Source organism: Choloepus didactylus, chromosome 14, assembly GCF_015220235.1.
Source record: "Choloepus didactylus isolate mChoDid1 chromosome 14, mChoDid1.pri, whole genome shotgun sequence".
Classification (NCBI taxonomy): Eukaryota; Metazoa; Chordata; class Mammalia; order Pilosa; family Megalonychidae; genus Choloepus; species Choloepus didactylus.
This window is the reverse complement of record NC_051320.1, coordinates 48,274,325-48,294,964: the sequence shown is the minus strand read 5'-3', so window position 1 is coordinate 48,294,964 and position 20,640 is coordinate 48,274,325. Positions and strand designations below refer to the sequence as shown.

The following is a 20,640-nucleotide window of genomic DNA, read 5'->3' as shown; positions in this document are numbered from 1 at the left end:
CTACACTAGGCCTTACCTGGCCGCCATCCAATACTTAAATCCCCTTTTCTGCTCTGTTTTTTCTCATTGGGCATTTATCACTGTCTAGTAAACCATATGTTTTATGCTTATTTGTCTTGCTTATTTTCATTCTCCGTCATGAGCATATAGGGTCCTATAGGATAAAGATTTTTGTTTGCTCTCTTTTTATTCTTTCTCTAGCAACTAGAGTAGTCCCTGACCCTTGATAAGTGCATTAGTTGATGAATGTTTAATTTAGCAGATATATTTTAAGCAATTCTTATGAGCTAGGCAGTCTGCCAGGTGATGAGGCAATAGGAGGCTACACAGTTCCTGCTTTCAAGGAGTGCAGTTTAAAAAGGGAGATAAGATAATTACAGCAGCCATCTAACTAGTGTGGTGTTATGATAAGAGTATGGGCAGAATGCTATTATCACTTAGAGAAGCAGCATTTAAATTAGACAGTCTTGGGCTTATGAGAGGTTTCCTGAAAGAATAACACTTTGTATCAGTTAGAATAGCCTAGGTTATGCTATTGTAACAAACAATTTCTAATTTCACTGTCTACGCACAACAAACATTTATTTCTCACACAAGCAACATGTCCAAAATGAGTTGATAGTAAGCTTGCGGACCCAAGATATTGAAGTCTTCTTCTGGATGTTCTATTATCACTCCAAAAGTGAGAAGGGAGAGGGGCTAATTGTGCACTGGCATTTAGAATTTCATTAGTCAAAGCAAATTACTTAATTTCAAAAGGGGACTGTGAAGTACAAAATTGTCTTGTGTCCATAGGGAGAGGAGAATTGGAAGATTTGAGAAAAGAATCAATGATTGCCATGCCCTTCCACTGTTTTGGAAGAGTATCAGGTATTCAAGTAAAGAAGTAATTAAAAGCATTTCCAGAAAAAGGAACAGCTTGGGCAAAGGCAATAAGCTGTTATGTAGCATGATAATTTCAGGGAACTGTATGCAGTTCAAAGTAGTCAGTGCCCAGAGAATGTGTGGGATAAAGCCAGGTAAAGAGACTGGAGAAAAAGGCAAGGGCATAGTATCCCAAACTCCATTTTAAAGGATATGGAGAAACATTGAAGGGTGTAATATACTTCAGGGGAGTTTCTTGACCAAATTTTAGTTTGCAAGACATCATTCTAGGAGCAAGGAGGGTGATAGATTTGAGGGGAGCAAGATTGGAAGCAATGGAGTCAATTATGATGACATTTCATGGCAATAATTGCTTTGGGAAGCTCAGTTCCTTTTTTTCTTTAAATTGTTTAGAATTCAGCAATAATTTGAAAGTATATACTTGAAAAGAATTTTATGTATGCAGTATCTGTAAGAGGGGCTCATAAGATCTAATCCAGCCCTTGCCCCAGAATTGTATTGAGATGATGAAAACACAATCATTTCATAACAGGAAATTTTTCTAAAATTAGTGAAGTAGTTATCCAGTGCTTTTATAAAGTCATTTTTAAATATTAGACTTTGTTCACTTACTTGCATTAGAGAACTTGTAGGTTTACAGATAAATCCTGCATAACTACCGAGTTCCCACATGCCACCCTATATTAACACTTTGCTTTAGTGTTATATGATATATAACACTATTTTGTTATATGATAGACTTTTAAATAAAATAATACAATGTTTGGTTAAGTTTCATTTCAGAAAAAAATCAGAAAAGTGGTTGAAATGTTTATATTTTTCTTGAAGGTTTTTACAAGACTTTGCTTGTAATGTATTATAATTTAAAGGATATTCTAAAATTGTTTCTTGTTTCCTATTATATTTTAGGCCAGGGTTATTTTAAACATTTGGGATACTAAATTTGTCATTGCAGATTAAAGTTTTGATGCCTTGATGGCAAAACCAGTTTTATTTATTGTTACACTGTTCTGTTAGAAGGAACTGTATTGATTGCACAATGCAGGTGATGGATATGTAAGAGAAATAGTGACTTAAGAAACAACATCAAGAGTTACAACAAAGAATTGGTGGAAGTGTTGACCAGAGAAGGTTCTTTTGACTGGAAGAGAATTTGGATTCTGACAAAGAGATTCAGTTGTTGGCTTTAAAATGGAGAATAGTATTTAAACTTTTTTTTTTGTCTAGAAGATTTCCAGTTTAGAAAGTAAATACATTTTAGTGTCAATTGTGTGCATATACTGTAATTGAGTAAATTAAACTCTATTAATCCAGTTTGCAATACTTGCTGAAGATAAGACAGCATACATAATTTGGCATCTTTAAAGTTATCCAGAGATATTTTTGTTGAAGCTGCTTAGCAGATGTTAGAAGGTGTTAAAGCTGATGGTAGAAGGTGTTAGAGATCAAGTAATCATAGAAACTGTACACTTTACATGTAATTAAGCTGATAGAAGCTTAGTATAACTATTTTGAAACCATTCTTAAACTTCAAGTATCTTAAATAAAGGGGAGTTCATTTAGTTTTTTATGAATGTGAGTTTATCAAGTATAAATGTCTTTTGGTCTAAAATACTATTTGGGCTACATGGTGCCTTCAACCATGAGTGATTGATTAAACCAGCATGATGTATTGATATCAATAACAATTATTGGGCACTTACTATGTGAAGGGCACTGTGCTAAGTACTTTACTTGAATTATCTTTTTAATTTAATCCTTACAACAGCCATATGAGATAGGTTACCCATTTTAAAAATGGAAAATCAGCTTAACTTGTTCGACTCAACTAAAAATAGCAGAAAGAGAAAGGAAATGAGTTACAGTAGGCAGGAATTAGCCTCACCTTTTATTAGGCTCGCATTCTTATAAAAAGATGGATAGCTTCTGTTATATTTTTAAAGCCCAAAGCATTTTTAATTACATTTACAATTATTAAACATACAATATGGATCTTTTAAATACAATTATTTTCAGGAGATTGTTTATTTACTCAAAAATATATATTGTATCTACTTTGTACCAGACATTGTTTTAATTGCTTGGTATTCTTCAGTGTTCAAAGCAAAGATCCTTGCTTAAACAGTGGCCTGAATTTAATATGAAAAAAACCTACATTTTAATATTTTAAACCTAATAGCAGATAGGTCTAAGGTAAAATAACTTTTCTGTTGTAACACTGATAATCTAAACCTTTATATGGTAGTGTAGTACCTCCATCAAATCATGAAAAGGATAATTATTTATTTTAAATAATTAATTTATGATTAAATATCATTGACCATTACTGTGAAGAAATTTCTCCAACCCCTCCCTCCTTACACACTGAAGAGGCAGCATTTCAAGAAAGCAATTAAATGTGATTTGCCATTTGTAAGGAACTTTGTTTTCTATAATTACAGACCTAGGAGGTCCATGGCTAAAGCAGAATGAAAGTGAATTTAAAAAAAAAATGTCCTAGGATATATTTTTCTTGGGAAGGACACATTGAAGTGCAAAATTAATACCTAAAAATAACTTCAAATGCTCATGATTAAAGATTGAATTTTGTTCTTTTTGTTTGCAATATGTGGGTGTGTCTTTATGTGTGTTAGGAGAGAAAGAATAGGGGAAAGAGTGAGTATGTCGGAGCTCCCCAGTACCTTTGTTTCAGAAGCTTTTTAGAATCCTACCACTGTAATTCAGAGAATTAACTAAACATTTACTATAGATACTGTTAAAATAGAGGATGCCGTTTTTCTCTATCTTGTGTTTCTTTTTCTTTCTCTCAAGCGATCTCAGTATTACTACACTGGATACAACCTTATATAGGCTGAACTGCTCTATTTGGTAGACCATCTTCCATTAATTCTTTCTAATGATTATTTAAGGAGTTAAATAATGGATATGGTTTATGGACTTCCTTATTGAAGTAGTAATGATGTGGTACAGTGAAAAATTAAAATGTTCAATCACAAGGTCATTAACAAAGAATGAAAAATAATTAAGGGCAAATGAAGAAAGAAGGTTTTAAGATAAAATCCAAATTCAAGTATAAAAAGATCACTGTGGGGAGAGAGGCATAGGAAGGATTTTTCAGAGGATATAATCTATATTAAAAGCGAAGCCCAGTTCTGTTGTTAACTAGATTTTTGTACTGGAAGAGATAATATGAAAGTGTTTGGAACAGTGTCTAAAACATTTTTGGAAAAAGTAGAGATAACGGAAGAGACACATAGTTAAAAATGAATAGTGGGGGGTATGACACATTATGGAGAGATATGGTCCAATCAGAGATTATGATTATGGCCAATAATGTGAAAAAGTTAGAAAACAAGATTTTTTTTTTTTTCTGGAATTACTTTAGGTAGTTAATTCATGGAATAAGAACTGTTTACCTTCACAAAATCCCAGCTTCTGATCTGAGCTAAACAAAGCAAGTTTAAAGGCAGGGACTCAGAGTAGTTCATAGCCATTGTACTACATTCATTTTTTTTTTTTTTTTTTCAAAGATCTTTCTCAATGGAGTGTTTTTTTTTTTTTGTTTGTTTTTTTTTTTTTTTTTTTTTAAATCATCATTTTATTGAGATATATTCACATACCACGCAGTCATACAAAACAAATTGTACTTTCGATTGTTTACAGTACCATTACATAGTTGTACATTCATCACCTAAATCAATCCCTGACACCTTCATTAGCACACACACAAAAATAACAAGAATAATAATTAGAGTGAAAAAGAGCAATTGAAGTAAAAAAGAACACTGGGTACCTTTGTCTGTTTGTTTCCTTCCCCTACTTTTCTACACATCCATCCATAAACTAGACAAAGTGGTGTTTGGTCCTTATGGCTTTCCCAATCCCATTGTCACCCCTCATAAGCTACATTTTTATACAACTGTCTTCGAGATTCATGGGTTCTGGGTTGTAGTTTGATAGTTTCAGGTATCCACCACCAGCTACCCCAATTCTTTAGAACCTAAAAAGGGTTGTCTAAAGTGTGCATAAGAGTGCCCACCAGAGTGACCTCTCGGCTCCTTTTGGAATCTCTCTGCCACTGAAGCTTATTTCATTTCCTTTCACATCCCCCTTTTGGTCAAGAAGATGTTCTCCGTCCCACGGTGCCAGGTCTACATTCCTCCCTGGGAGTCATATTCCACGTTGCCAGGGAGATTCACTTCCCTGGGTGTCTGATCCCACGTAGGGGGGAGGGCAGTGATTTCACCTTTCAAGTTGGCTTAGCCAGAGAGAGAGGGCCACATCTGAGCAACAAAGAGGCATTCAGGAGGAGACTCTTAGGCACAAATACAGGGAGGCCTAGCCTCTCCTTTGCAGCAACCGTCTTCCCAAGGGTAAAACTTATGGTAGAGGGCTCAACCCATCAAACCACCAGTCCCCTATGTCTGTGGTCATGTTAGCAACCATGGAGGTGGGGTAGGCGAATACCACTGCATTCTCCACAGGCTCCTCAAGGGGGCACTACATCTTTTTTTTTTTTTTTTTTTTCCCCTTGTTTGTCTTTTTTCTTTTTTTTTTTTTTTTTTTTTTTTTTTAACTTTCCCTTCTTTTTTCAAATCACCTGTATGAAAAAAAAAGTTAAAAGAAAACAAACATACAATAAAAGAGCATTTCAAAGAGACCATAGCAAGGGAGTAAGAAAAAGACAACTAACCTAAGATAACTGCTTAACTTCCAACATGTTCCTACTTTACCCCAAGAAAGTTACATAATATAGCAACATTTCAGTGAACTTGTTCCTACTACAACCATCAGAAATTAACAGACCATAGTCATTTCTGGGCATCCCCAGAACGTTAAATAGCTTATCTGTTCTTCCTGGATTATTGTTCCCCCTTCCTTAATTGCTCTCTACTGCTAGTTCCCCTACATTCTACATTATAAACCATTTGTTTTACATTTTTCAAAGTTCACATTAGTGGTAGCATATAATATTTCTCTTTTTGTGCCTGGCTTATTTCGCTCAGCATTATGTCTTCAAGGTTCATCCATGTTGTCATATGTTTCACCAGATCGTTCCTTCTTACTGCCGCGTAGTATTCCATCGTGTGTATATACCACATTTTATTTATCCACTCATCTGTTGAAGGACATTTGGGTTGTTTCCATCTCTTGGCAATTGTGAATAATGCTGCTATGAACATTGGCGTGCAGATATCTGTTCGTGTCACTGCTTTCCGATCTTCCGGGTATATACCGAGGAGTGCAATCGCTGGATCGAATGGTAGCTCTATATCTAGTTTTCTAAGGAACTGCCAGACTGACTTCCAGAGTGGCTGAACCATTATACAGTCCCACCAACAATGAATAAGAGTTCCAATTTCTCCACATCCCCTCCAGCATTTGTAGTTTCCTGTTTGTTTAATGGCAGCCATTCTAACCGGTGTTAGATGGTATCTCATTGTGGTCTTAATTTGCATCTCTCTAATAGCTAGTGAAGCTGAACATTTTTTCATGTGTTTCTTGGTCATTTGTATTTCCTCTTCAGAGAACTGTCTTTTCATATCTTTTGCCCATTTTATAATTGGGCTGTCTGTACTATTGTCATTGAGTTGTAGGATTTCTTTGTATATGCAAGATATCAGTCTTTTGTCAGATACATGGTTTCCAAAAATTTTTTCCCATTGAGTTGGCTGCCTCTTTACCTTTTTGAGAAATTCCTTTGAGGTGCAGAAACTTCTAAGCTTGAGGAGTTCCCATTTATCTATTTTCTCTTTTGTTGCTTGTGCTTTGGGTGTAAAGTCTAGGAAGTGGCCTCCTAATACAAGGTCTTGAAGATGTTTTCCTACATTATCTTCTAGGAGTTTTATGGTACTTTCTTTTATATTGAGATCTTTGGTCCATTTTGAGTTAATTTTTGTGTAGGGGGTGAGGTAGGGGTCCTCTTTCATTCTTTTGGATATGGATATCCAACTCTCCCAGCCCCATTTGTTGAAAAGACCATTATGGCTCAGTTCGGTGACTTTGGGGGCCTTATCAAAGATCAGTCGGCCATAGATCTGAGGGTCTATCTCTGAATTCTCAATTCGATTCCATTGATCTATATGTCTATCTTTGTGCCAGTACCATGCTGTCTTGGCAACTGTGGCTTTATAATAAGCTTCAAAGTCAGGGAGTGTAAGTCCTCCCACTTCGTTTTTCTTTTTTAGAGTGTCTTTAGCAATTCGAGGCATCTTCCCTTTCCAAATAAATTTGATAACTAGCTTTTCCAAGTCTGCAAAGTAGGTTGTTGGAATTTTGATTGGGATTGCATTGAATCTGTAGATGAGTTTGGGTAGAATTGACATCTTAATGACATTTAGCCTTCCTATCCATGAACATGGAATATTTTTCCATCTTTTAAGGTCCCCTTCTATTTCTTTTAGTAGAGTTATGTAGTTTTCTTTGTATAGGTCTTTTACATCTTTGGTTAAGTTGATTCCTAGGTACTTGATTTTTTTAGTTGCTATTGAAAATGGTATCTTTTTCTTGAGTGTCTCTTCAGTTTGTTCATTTCTAGCATATAGAAACATTACTGACTTATGTGCATTAATCTTGTATCCCGCTACTTTGCTAAATTTGTTTATTAGCTCTAGTAGGTGTATCGTTGATTTCTCAGGGTTTTCTAGATATAAGATCATATCATCTGCAAACAATGACAGTTTTACTTCTTCTTTTCCAATTTGGATGCCTTTTATTTCTTTGTCTTGCCGGATTGCCCTGGCTAGCACTTCCAGCACAATGTTGAATAACAGTGGTGACAGCGGGCATCCTTGTCTTGTTCCTGATCTTAGAGGGAAGGCTTTCAGTCTCTCACCATTGAGTACTATGCTGGCTGTGGGTTTTTCATATATGCTCTTTATCATGTTGAGGAAGTTTCCTTCAATTCCTACCTTTTGAAGTGTTTTTATCAAAAAGGGATGTTGGATTTTGTCAAATGCTTTTTCAGCATCTATTGAGATGATCAATTGATTTTTCCCTTTCGAGTTTTTAATGTGTTGTAATACATTGATTGTTTTTCTGATGTTGAACCATCCTTGCATGCCTGGAATGAACCCCACTTGGTCATGGTGTATGATTTTTTTAATGTGTCTTTGGATTCGATTTGCAAGTATTTTGTTGAGGATTTTTGCATCTATATTCATTAGGGAGATTGGCCGGTAGTTTTCCTTTTTTGTAGCATCTTTGCCTGGTTTTGGTATTAGATTGATGTTAGCTTCATAAAATGAGTTAGGTAGTGTTCCATTTTTTTCAATGTTTTGAAAGAGTTTGAGTAAGATTGGTGTCAGTTCTTTCTGGAAAGTTTGGTAGAATTCCCCTGTGAAGCCATCTGGCCCTGGGCATTTATTTGTGGGAAGATTTTTGATGACTGATTGGATCTCTTTGCTTCTGATGGGTTGGTTGAGGTCTTCTATTTCTTCTCTGGTCAGTCTAGGTTGTTCATATGTTTCCAGGAAATTGTCCATTTCTTCTACATTATCCAGTTTGTTGCCATACAGTTGTTCATAATATCCTCTTATAATTTTTTTAATTTCTTCAGGATCTGCAGTTATGTCACCTTTTTCATTCATTATTTTGTTTATATGGGTCTTCTCTCTTTTTGATTTTGTCAGTCTAGCTAGGGGCTTGTCAATCTTGTTGATCTTCTCAAAGAACCAACTTTTGGTGATATTTATCCTTTCTATTGTTTTTTTGTTCTCTATGTCATTTATTTCTGCTTTAATCCTTGTTATTTCTTTTCTTCTACTTGGTTTAGGATTGGTTTGCTGTTCATTTTCTAGCTTCTTCAGTTGATCCATTAGTTCTTTGATTTTGGCTCTTTCTTCCTTTTTAATATATGCGTTTAGTGCTATAAATTTCCCCCTTAGGACTGCTTTTGCTGCATCCCATAGGTTTTGGTATGTTGTGTTCTCATTTTCATTCGTCTCTATATATTTAGCAATTTCTCTTGCTATTTCTTCTTTAACCCACTGATTGTTTAGGAGTGTGTTGTTTAACCTCCAGGTATTTGTGAATTTTCTAAGTCTCTGATGGTTATTGACTTCTAATTGTATTCCATTGTGGTCAGAGAATGTGCTTTGAATAATTTCAATCTTTTTAAATTTATTGAGGCTTGTTTTATGTCCCAGCATATGATCTATTCTGGAGAAAGTTCCGTGAGCACTAGAAAAGTATGTGTATCCTGGTGATTTGGGATGTAATGTCCTGTAGATGTCTGTTAAATCTAATTCATTTATCAGATTGTTTAGGTTTTCAATTTCCTTATTGGTCTTCTGTCTGGTTGATCTATCTATAGGAGAGAGTGATGTGTTGAAGTCTCCCACAATTATTGTGGAAACATCAATTGCTTCCTTTAGTTTTGCCAATGTTTCTCTCATGTATTTTGTGGCACCTTGATTGGGTGCATAGACATTTACGATTGTTATTTCTTCTTGCTGAATTGCCCCTTTTATTAGTATGTAGTGGCCTTCTTTGTCTCTCAAAACATCCCTGCATTTGAAGTCTATTTTATCTGAGATTAATATTGCTACACCTGCTTTCTTTTGGCTGTAGCTTGCATGAAATATTTTTTTCCATCCTTTCACTTTCAATTTCTTTGTGTCCCTGTGTCTAAGATGAGTCTCTTGTATGCAACATATTGATGGTTCATTTTTTTTGATCCATTCTGCGAATCTATATCTTTTAATTGGGGAGTTTAATCCATTTACATTCAACGTTAAAACCGTGAAGGCATTTCTTGAATCGGCCATCTTATCCTTTGGATTATGTTTGCCATATTTTTCCCTCTCTCTATTAATATCCTTTATTGTACCCATACCGAATCTCTTTAGTACTGAACCTTTCTCCAAGTCTCTCTGTCCTGTCTTTGTTTCTCTGTCTGTAGGGCTCCCTTTAGTATCTCCAGTAGGGCAGGTCTCTTGTTAGCAAATTCTCTCAGCATTTCTTTGTCTGTGAAAAATTTAAGCTCTCCCTCAAATTTGAAGGAGAGCTTTGCTGGATAAAGTATTCTTGGCTGGAAATTCCTCTCTCTCAGAATTTTAAATATATCGTGCCATTGCCTTCTCGCCTCCATGGTGGCTGCTGAGTAGTCACTACTTAGTCTTATGCTGTTTCCTTTGTATGTGGTGAATTGCTTTTCTCTTGCTGCTTTCAGAACTTGCTCCTTCTCTTCTATGTTTGACAGTGTGATCAGTATATGTCTCGGAGTGGGTTTTTTTGGATTTATTCTATTTGGAGTTCGCTGAGCATTTATGATTTGTGTATTTATGTTGTTTAGAAGATTTGGGAAGTTTTCCCCAACAATTTCTTTGAATACTCTTCCTAGACCTTTACCCTTTTCTTCCCCTTCTGGGACACCAATGAGTCTTATATTCGGACGCTTCATATTATCTATCATATCCCTGAGGTCCATTTCGAGTTTTTCAATTTTTTTCCCCATTCTTTCTTTTATGCTTTCATTTTCCATTCTGTCATCTTCCAGGTCACTGATTCGTTGTTCAACTTCCTCTAGTCTTGTACTATGAGTGTCCAGAATCTTTTTAATTTGGTCAACAGTTTCTTTAATTTCCATAAGATCATCCATTTTTTTATTTAGTCTTGCAATGTCTTCTTTATGCTCTTCTAGGGTCTTCTTGATTTCCTTCATATCCCGTACTAGGGTCTCATTGTTCATCTTTAGTTCTTTGAGTAGCTGCTCTAGGTGTGTCTCTTCTGGTCTTTTGATTTGGGTGCTTGGGCTTGGGTTATCCATATCGTCTGGTTTTTTCATATGCTTTATAATTTTCTGTTGTTTTTGGCCTCGTGGCATTTGCTGTCCTTGATAGGGTTCTTTTAGGGTTTGTAGACCAGTTGAAGTCCTTATCTCTAATTTATCAGATCTACAGCTTCGTGGAGTACACTTTCTCTAACTAACCAGCAGGTGGCGTCCACGAGCCACCTGTTCTCCACAAGCCAGATCTCCCCTGCTTAGCCTTTTTGGTGAGTGGGGGAGTGAGTCTTGTGGGGCCCAATTGGTGTCCCAAGCTTGCGTGTGTAGTTGGTGTTGCCTGCCCTGTATGTGGGGCGTGTTTCTGGGCAGTCGGGGAGGGGGGGTGGCCCTAACAATCAAATCTCCCTGATGATCCTAGAGTTTTAAAGCTACTGCAATAGTCTAATCCTTCAGTTCAGTCCTGCCACAGTTTGTCTCTGCCACTGACCCACAAGTCTTTGGTATTGGCGTATGGCTCCTGAGACTTGCAAGTGGGCCCCTCTTCCAGGCTGTGCACCCCGGGTCCTCTGTTGAGGGATGACTGTGCTATGTCACAGGTGAGTGCCGTCCCCCCAGGGCAGTTCTGGGCTGCTGGGCTGTGTTGGGAGGCTCCCAGTCTGCTCAAATGATGGCTGAATGGGGCTCTGTTAATTCACACTGCTCCCCCTTCCCAGCTCTGGGACATTCAGCTGAGGTTGCAGGGAAGGCTAATGTCCACGCCCAGTTTTGTGGTGTGTGCCTGTTATTTGAAGCACTTCTGTCACACTGGGTTGTCTGGGGCAGCTCTGGGCTATGGGGCTGGCGATGGGCAGGAGTGTTTCCTGTCCACCAGGATGGTGGCTGTGAGCGGACACCCCCCTTTTCTTGGGAAGTTGTGTTGTTTAGTGAATTTTCTCAGCCACTGGATTATTGCCTTTTGTCTCAGAGCTCTCTTAGTTCTGCTCTTGACTTGACGTGCCCAAATTTCAATTCTTTGAAGCTTTCTGTATTGAGCTTCTTAGAGTAATTGTTTTAGAAAAAGCAAAAAGGATTTAAAAAAAAAAACAAAAAAAAACGGCCCTCCTCAGAGATCTAATGGGTTATTGAAATGCTAATAGACAAAGCAACCAGGGCCATTAAGGAAAGGTGCCCTGGGCAGAGAGATCAGCCTTGCTTCGGGATTTGCATATGCGCCTCAAGGCCTGATCTCCGCCCTTCCCCTTTCTGTGTTCACCAGAACTCCAAAAATCCTCTGCTTTTACTTTGGAGCTTCTCGTGTTGTTTTCCTTCTATGCCCGTCTCCTCTCTGCTGGGCTGGCTGCTCTCAGAGTCTCTGGTGTCTGGCCTCAGTCTATCTATGGTTGGAGTTTGAATCAGTAGAATGAGTTTCCGATGAGAGCAGCCACTGCAATTCTCCCTTCTCCTTCCTGGAGCTGACAGCCCCTCCTCCCCCGGGACTGAGCCTGGCAGGGAGGGGCGCGGGTCCCCTGGCCGCAAAAACTTACAGATTTCGCTGATCTCAGCAGTTCCACGTTTTCATGAGTGTTGTATGAAGTATGCCCAAAGACAGATTGCTCTGTGGTGTCCAGTCCACGCAGTTCCTGGCTTTTTACCTACTTTCCTGGAGGAGTAACTAAAACATACAGCTCACCAGTCTGCCATCTTGCCCCCCCTACTCAATGGAGTCTACATTCATTTTTAAATGCCTTATTTGAAAGGGAATGTCCTGGTTTGTGATTTTCATATATTTCTCCCTTTTAGAAAGAGGCAGATGGTATGAAAAGTGGACTCCCTTATTTAAAGGGAATGTTTATATTTATAACCAAGCTTATCTCCAGCAAGATTTGTTTTTTGCAGCTGTTCCAGGTTGGAAAAAATAAAAAATATTATATTAAAGACTTGACTTGTTTTTCTTTCCATATTTGGGGAGGGGGAATCTTCAGAATGTGGAAAAGTGATGTTTGATTTTAAACATGAATGCAATGTAAACTGTGATTTTTTGCATCTATATGTGAATTTTATGTTTGTATGCTGTGATGATATTACTCTTTTTGTTTCACTGATCTATTTCCTAGATACATCACACTTGAGAAATAATTTTACTCATCATTTTCTATACATCATCAAAGTATTCTAGGAAATGCAGATTTTCATTAAGAATTAGCTTATGCTAATTAAACAAACCAGGTTTCTGATTTTCCATTTTTGGTGTTTTATTCATTTTCATCTTTGCCCAGAGCATCTTTTTCATTGGGAAATAAACTTTTATTGTTCTTTGTTATAGATACATTATTTACTATAAGATAAATTTTTTCTTCTTTGTTTCTACTTCTAATTATAAATGCCAATGTTTTCCTAATATAATTCAATTGAAAATGAACTATTTTTGTATACTCTAAATGTAATACATGCAGTATCTCTTTGGGCACATACTAACTCTAGAATGAATATCTATCCTTGCTCTAACATATCCTTCTACATACATGTATTGTACACACACCCACGCGTATGTACAATTATGAACAGTTTTCTGTAAGGTAGGGTGTTTTTCTATATATATTTTGATTTATTATGATCAAATGTGCTGAATATTGATTAATGTGATGATAACTTACTCAGAATGCTTGTCAAATTAAAGCAAGCTCTATTATTTATGTCAGAATTAACTTCCTATGCAAATAATGATTGCCAAACTTGCATATTTTTCCTCTTTAATAATTGAAGCCAAAACTTTTATTTAAAAGTTTCTCTTGCCCCTCTATCATCAGTCACAGTTCTACCATTTTCTTTAACATCATGAAGACCAGATATTGCTTAAATCTATGAAACCAGCCATTGCTGGTGGCAAACAATTTAAAGATCTCCAGAGAGATTTCTTGTTTTCTGAATAAACCTTTTAAGCTGTAATCTTCAATTCACAAAATAAAGATGCATTCTCACTACTCTTTAATCACAGATAACATGAGTACCTTTTGTAGATTTTATCAGTTCATTCTATTGTACATCTTATTTTATTCTTTCTTTATTCTTTATAATGATATTCACAGTTAAAAGTGTTAAGCAAACAATATGGGAACTCTTTGTTGGATATTACTCTCTCTATCTTTTTATAAGGTATGCTTTTTCCCCTAAAATAATATTTCATTGCAAAAATGCCATTCTTTTCTTGAACGAATGCTTGCCTGGTGTGGGCTTAATGAAAATTTGAATGGAATTCTTAAAATTAAGAAATGAGTTGACATGAGATTGAATTAGTAAAAGCTGCTGCATTCTATTACTCTGTACACTCACCATGTTATAAAGCAAGTGGTTCTGCAAAAGTACGAAACTGAGCAAATAAATCTTGCAGTTCACTATTCCTGGTTTTGTTGTTTAATAATGTTTGTTTGTTTTCCAGTAGGATACCTGTGTAACTATGAGTTAAAGTTTAAGGATCATGTGACCAGTGGATATCTATATTCATTTTCTACTTCTTTAGCCAGAGACCGAAAATATATATTTCTCAAATTCTTAGGAAATAATAAAGTTGAAAGGATGTTATTTCAGTCAGTACGTTTTATATCTGAATAACATATAAGCTCAGATAGAGGTAGGGCATAAATAAAATATATTCTTTATTATATATCATGGCTGAAGAAGGAGATGCTGTGTTTAATCATATAAATATGTAAGTGACAGTGTATAAAAGAAATTGAAATATGTATATTCAAAACTATATTAAAATTATTGGAATTTTCATTCAGAAAGCATTTATGTATTTTCTGTGCTTTTACCTTTTTATTATGCACATCAGTGATCTTTTTTCTATTAGCATATGGGGCAGGTAGCAAACTATCAACGAATATATCCTTCTTGAGGGCTCAATTCAGAGGTAAAAGATTTGCTTCTCTGAAGGCTGATTTGATCAACACTGTTGAGATTGACAAGTGGGAAAGCAAGGAAACTTAGGGTATCAATGCCATTTTATGCTAACAGAATAAAAATTGTTTTAAAATAGAAATCATGAAAATGTATATTAATACAGTATAGTGACTTTTTAATTTCTTAATAAAATTTAGTTTAGGAAAAGATCTAACAAACTTTATATATCCTTTTGTCTTTAAAATTAATTACTGATAATTATCAGCAAGAATATGTTTAACTGATAAGAGTATTCTAGATATTAGATGACTTGCTTCCAGGTATGTATTAGTTTTCTGTTTCTGCATAAAAAATAATCATAAACTTGGGTTAAAATAACTCCTATTTATTAGCTTGGTTTTATAGGTCAAAAGTCCCAAACAGCCTGACTGGGTTCTCTGCTCAGGGTCTTACAAACCTGAAATCAAATGTCAGGCAGTCTGTGTTCCTATCTGGAGGCTCAGGAGAAGAGTCCACATCCAAATTCATATAGGTAGTCAGCTGAATTCAGTTCCTCATGGTTATTGGACTGAGGTCCTCATTTCCTCTCTAGCTATGAGCCAGGGGCCACTCAGCTCCTTGAGGCTACCCACATTTCTTGCTACATGGTCCTGTCTAGCAACAGAATTTCTCATGTGTCAAATCCCTTTCACTTTGAATTTCTCTGAATTCTCTGTCTTTGACATCTAGACTAAGATTTTAAATGCTCATGTGGTTAGATGAGGGCCTATTATAAAGTCAACTGATTTGAGGCCTTAATCCCTTTTTCCATTTAATGTAATAAAATTATGGAAGTGATAATCATATTCACAATTTCTACCCACATTCAAGGGGAAGAGATTATACAAGGGCAAGAGACATTGGGGTTCATCTTGGAGTTCTGCGTGCCCCATTTCAGATAGTCAATACCCGTCAATATGAGTATGTGGATCACTTTTAATTGACTGTATGCTCCAGGATCACCTCAGTATTTTTAGGTAATCCCAAGGCTTTCATGCCTTACTCAATAATCATTTTTGTATTTACATTTGATATTCTACTCCTTCCATCTCTTCTTCTATCATATTTCCTTTTTATCTGGATTTAGAATAAGATAGGGATAGGGAACCCACACTTTGTGGTTTCTATTCTTTATAAACAGCCTATGAATTCCTAGAGAGAATTATTCTGGGTTTCCATTGGGCATTCAAGCCTGTTTTCGGAAACCACAGAGCATCCCAGTTAGTTGTTAAAAGAAAACTGTGATATGTTTCAAAATGGATGGGACAGAAATAGAGTGATACATTGTTTTATCACAGGTTCCCTAGAGGACTGAGTTTGAAGCACAGCTTAAACTTTGATGTAATCCCGGGGAAGCAAGAGTGACGGAAAATAGAAGAGGGAAAAACAAATACAAGGTGGTTACTAAACTGGCCACAGCTGCATGAGAAAACACAAACTCTTGCTTAGTCAAGTGGGGCTTCTCCAGATGGGCTGTACAGAACAAATAGTTGGAGTGAGGAAGGGAAAGAAGTTTGCCAGTATCTTCCTATCTCTTGTTCCTTATGGTCAAAGCTTACTTCATGGTATATTATCTTCCCTGTACTTGTGGGCAGTAGTTTGGGAAGTCAGTCCTACATTGTGTGGTATGGTGCTTCAGCGTTATTGGAGTCTACAAGTGGTGGAAGGAGCTGAGCTGTGGGTCTTGGGCAGGTATTGCCATGGAGTTGGAGGTAGTGATGGAAGCTATGCCCTCAACTTCATCCCCAGAGGAAACCAAGACAGCCAGTGATTTTAGAAAATGTGTTGAACGTAGTGGCAGAGACTGTCAGTTGGGCAAGTGACTGAGGATCCTGTAGGCAGATGTAAATGAGTATAGCTGGGGAGGTACATAAATTTGGTCCAACATAAGGATGATGTGTAGTGCTCACATCAGGCCAGCTCCTTTAAAGGTTTTTTATTTATAATATGTAAACATACCTTTGAAAGTACCTAAGCCATAAGAAGCAGTCCTTAATTGTTTAAGTTTAAATTTTAGATAACGTAGTTTCCTTGGTCCTTAAAGTCGCTGCAGAATTTGGATAGGATTTTTATTTTATGTTTGGTACAGTAACTCGAACATATTTAACTTTAGAAGCAAATGATATCATTACTTTGGATATCCTACATTAATTGAGTCCTAGAGTGATACTGAAAGACATTTGTCTTATCAATGTGTTGCTTTTCAAATGTGACTATTCATCTAGGTCAGTATACTTAACTGGTATAGACAAAAGCCAATTGGGTAAAATGCAGAATTTTCACATAATTACTAAAACAGCAGGAAATCAGATTAATATTTACATAGTTTTCCCAGAGAAAGATTTTGTTGTTATTGCTGGTTGCTTTGTTGTTGTTTGTTAGCATTGTCAGAGTAGGGTTGAAGCTAGATTCCTTGATAAGACTTATTGGACAGTCCAACTTACAAAGGTGAAGTACAGACAGACTTATTAATCTCTGAGGTTCTTTCTAATTTGGTGATTTTATCATATTACATAATTATGTTGTACTGACAAATTATTTCACATGCTTCTTTTTATATCTTTAAGGTAAGTTCCAAAACTACCACTTTTAACCCAGATTTAGGTATATTCATGTCTTTCAGCCAAGATCCATGATTTTAACTACCACCTAAATGCTCCCAGGTTGTTTTCCTTAAAACTAACCTCTTTTGTTGATTTCTGGGACTATATTTAAACTACTTACTGGAAAACTGGCACAATGAAGAGAAAAATAGTTACCTTAATTTTGTGGTTACTTGAAGGAATAAATGAAACTAAATTTACATAAGATCAAGTAAATTCACATCAAAGTCAATTATACATGAATAAGCATTATATGTCTTTTATAAAAAATTTCATTATCAAATGAAGTATAATAAAATAATATTAAAAACATCTGTGATTAAGAAATAAAATTACAAATAACATTGAAGATTTCCTTTTCTGGCTATGATGGAGTAGCAAGAGCTAAGCTTTGCTCTAATCAGTCAACACAAACAAACTGGAAAATACATATGACAGTTTTCAAATATTGGAAAATAAGTAGTGTAGAACTGTGATTCCTGAGAAAGGAAATAATTTCTTGATTCTGGGTATAGGGAGGAGGAACTCAGAGTCCAGCAATCTCAATGAGTTTAGAAAATAAAGATTAGAGTTTGGGGAAGCTGAGGAGGCTATACATTTTGGAGCATAGTTCTGGAAAGGAGGGAGCTATGTAGCAAGACAGCATCAGAAATCTACGTAGGGGTTCACTTGAGTCTTTTCTAGTTACTAACGCATACATGTATGGTATAAAACTTTGTATGACTGAGCATAGCATGGCAAGAGTTTTATAGTGAGCAATTTCAGAGCTCACACAGAGAATGGGAATATATTAGGGTCTTGACTAGTCAGAATTGTATGTCCTTGGTGATCAACCAGGGCTTTCAGTGGAGACGATGTTGGGACAATACATTAGAGTTAGGGCTGATCTATTCCTGGAATGAAGACTGTACAAGACTCAACCTAGAAAAACTTAAATAAAACCTCAAAGGGATCAAGCTGACCTGCAAGTAATTTAACTGTCTTGCCCATTTTCCCAGTAAAAAACCCAAAATGTTTCAAAGGAAGAAAACAAGGTCCAGACACTCAACAATGTAATGTTTACAATATCCATCATGCAGTAAACGATTACTAGATGTTCCATGGTATAGGAAAATGCTATCCAGTCAAGAGAGATCTAGAAATAACAGATTTGATGGAACTAACAATAAGAAATTTAATCAGTCATTATAAATATGTTCAGGTACTTAAAGGAAAACAAGAACATAAGAGATAAATGGAAGGAATTAAAAATTATTAGAAGGAAATTCAAGTGATGAAAAATACAATTTATGAATTAAAAATTGCACTGGATGGGATTAATAGCAGGTTAGACGTTGCAGAAGACAATAAAACCAACATGAAATTAAAAACAAAATGATTGCCCAAAACAAAAAAGAGCAGAGCCTCAGTGACTTGTGCTACAATATCAAGTGGTCTAATATATACGTAGTTGAAGTTCTAGAGGGTAGGGCAAACAGAAAAAAAATTTGAAGAAGTCATAGCAGAAAGTTTTCCAAATTTGGTAAATATTATAGACTCACATCTAATAAGCCAAATAAAACCCAAGCAGGATAAAATAAACAGACCAACAAACACCAAAGTACATCAAAATTAGATTGCTGTATAAAATGGATCAATGACCTAAATATAAGGTTAAAACTATAAAACTTGTTGAAGAAAACGTAGGGAAATATCTTCAAGAACTTTTATTAGGCAATGGATTCTTAGACTTTACACTGAAAGCATGAGCAACAAAAGAAAAAAATAGATAAATTGGACTTCATCAAAATTAAAATTTTTGTGCATCTAAGGCATTGACAAAAAGTAAAAAGACAGCCATCAGAATGGGACAAAGTATTTGGAAACCCTCTACCTGATGAGGATTAACATTCAGAATATAAAGGACTCCTGCAACTCAACGACTAAAAGACAACACAATTTAAAAATGAGAAAGTACTTGTATAGACATTTGTCCAAAGCAGATAGACAAATATCCAATAAGCACATGGAAAGATGTGCTTATTAGCCATGAGATTATTAGCTATTAGGGAAATGTAGATCAAAACCACAATGAGATGGTGCCTCACACCCTCTAGAGGGGATTTTAATTAAAAAATGGGAAGTAGCAAGAACTGGCAAGGATGTGAAGAAATAGGAACCCTCATACGTTGGTGGAGGGAATGTGTAATGGTTCAGCTACTCTGGAAAACAGTTTAATGGTTGCTCAGAAAGTTATACATAGAACTACTGTCTTAGTTTCCAGGCTAATATGACAAATACTACACAATAGGTTGGCTTAAATAACAGGAATTTATTGGTTCATGGTTTCAGAGACTAGAAGGCTTGCTTTTTCCCAGGGTCTGTAATGTTCTGGTTGTCTAGCAGTCCTTGGGTTCCTTGGTTTTTTTATCACATGGTGATGCCTTCCATTCTCTTCCCAGTTCCTGTGGACTTTTGGCTTCTGGCACCTCCCTGTGGCTTTTTTTCTTTATTAAGCTTCCAGTAATGGGATTGAGACTTATCCTGCTTCAGTTGGCCACACCTTAGCTTAAATAACATCTTGAAAAAATCCTGTTTACAATGGGCTCATACCCACAGGAATGTGGGTTAAGATTAAGAACATGTTTTTCTGGGATATGTAACTCAGTCTGCCAAACCACCATGTGACCCTGGCAATCTCACTTCTAGGTATATCTACCCTGAAGAATTAAGTTCAGAGATTTGATCAGGTAATTGTACACCAGTGTTCATAGCAGCATTGTTGACAGTAGTCAAAAGATGGAAACAATCTGTATGTCCATCAGCAGATGCATGGATAAACAAATTGGGTACTACATGTAATAGGTTATTACCCAGCCTTGAAAAGGAGTGAAGTTCTAACGCATGCCACTACGTGAATGAACACTGAAGACATCACATTGAGTGAAATAAATCAGACACAAAAGGACAAATATTGTATGATTCCACTTATATGAAATATCTATAATATGCAAACTCAGAGAGGCAGAAAGTAGAGTATAGGTTACAAGGGAAAGGTGGGAGGAGAGGAAAGGGGGATTTAATGCATAATGGGTATGTGGGAAAATTCTGGTAATGGAAGGTGGTGAGGATCACTCAACATTGTGAATGTGATTAATACCACTTTATGGTATGTTTGAGAATGGTTGACATGGGAAATTTTATGTTGTATATAGGTTTCCAGAATTAAAAAAAAATTTAAAAAGAGCAACTAAGAAGACAATGACAGTTAGATGCAATACATGATTCTAGACTGGATCTAATAATGGAGGAGAAAAGGCTCCAAAGGAACATTATTGTGACATGAGAAAAAATGGAATATAGACTAGAAGCTTTATATCAATGATAAATTTCTTGATAATTGCACTTAAGGTGATTACATAAGTATTTTTGTTCTTTAGGAATGTAAATGGAAGTATAATATGTTCAAGCAGCATGATGTATAGAACCCACTCCCAAATGTTTAGAAAGATAGATAGATAGATAGAT

The 20,640-nt window shown here is 36.1% G+C and overlaps 1 protein-coding gene across 4 annotated transcripts in view; it reads left to right on the top strand.

Moving 5' to 3' along the window:
* Positions 1-20,640, top strand: part of TRIQK (triple QxxK/R motif containing) — a 136,098-nt gene that overhangs the window by 10,489 nt on the left and 104,969 nt on the right. The window lies entirely within an intron of this gene.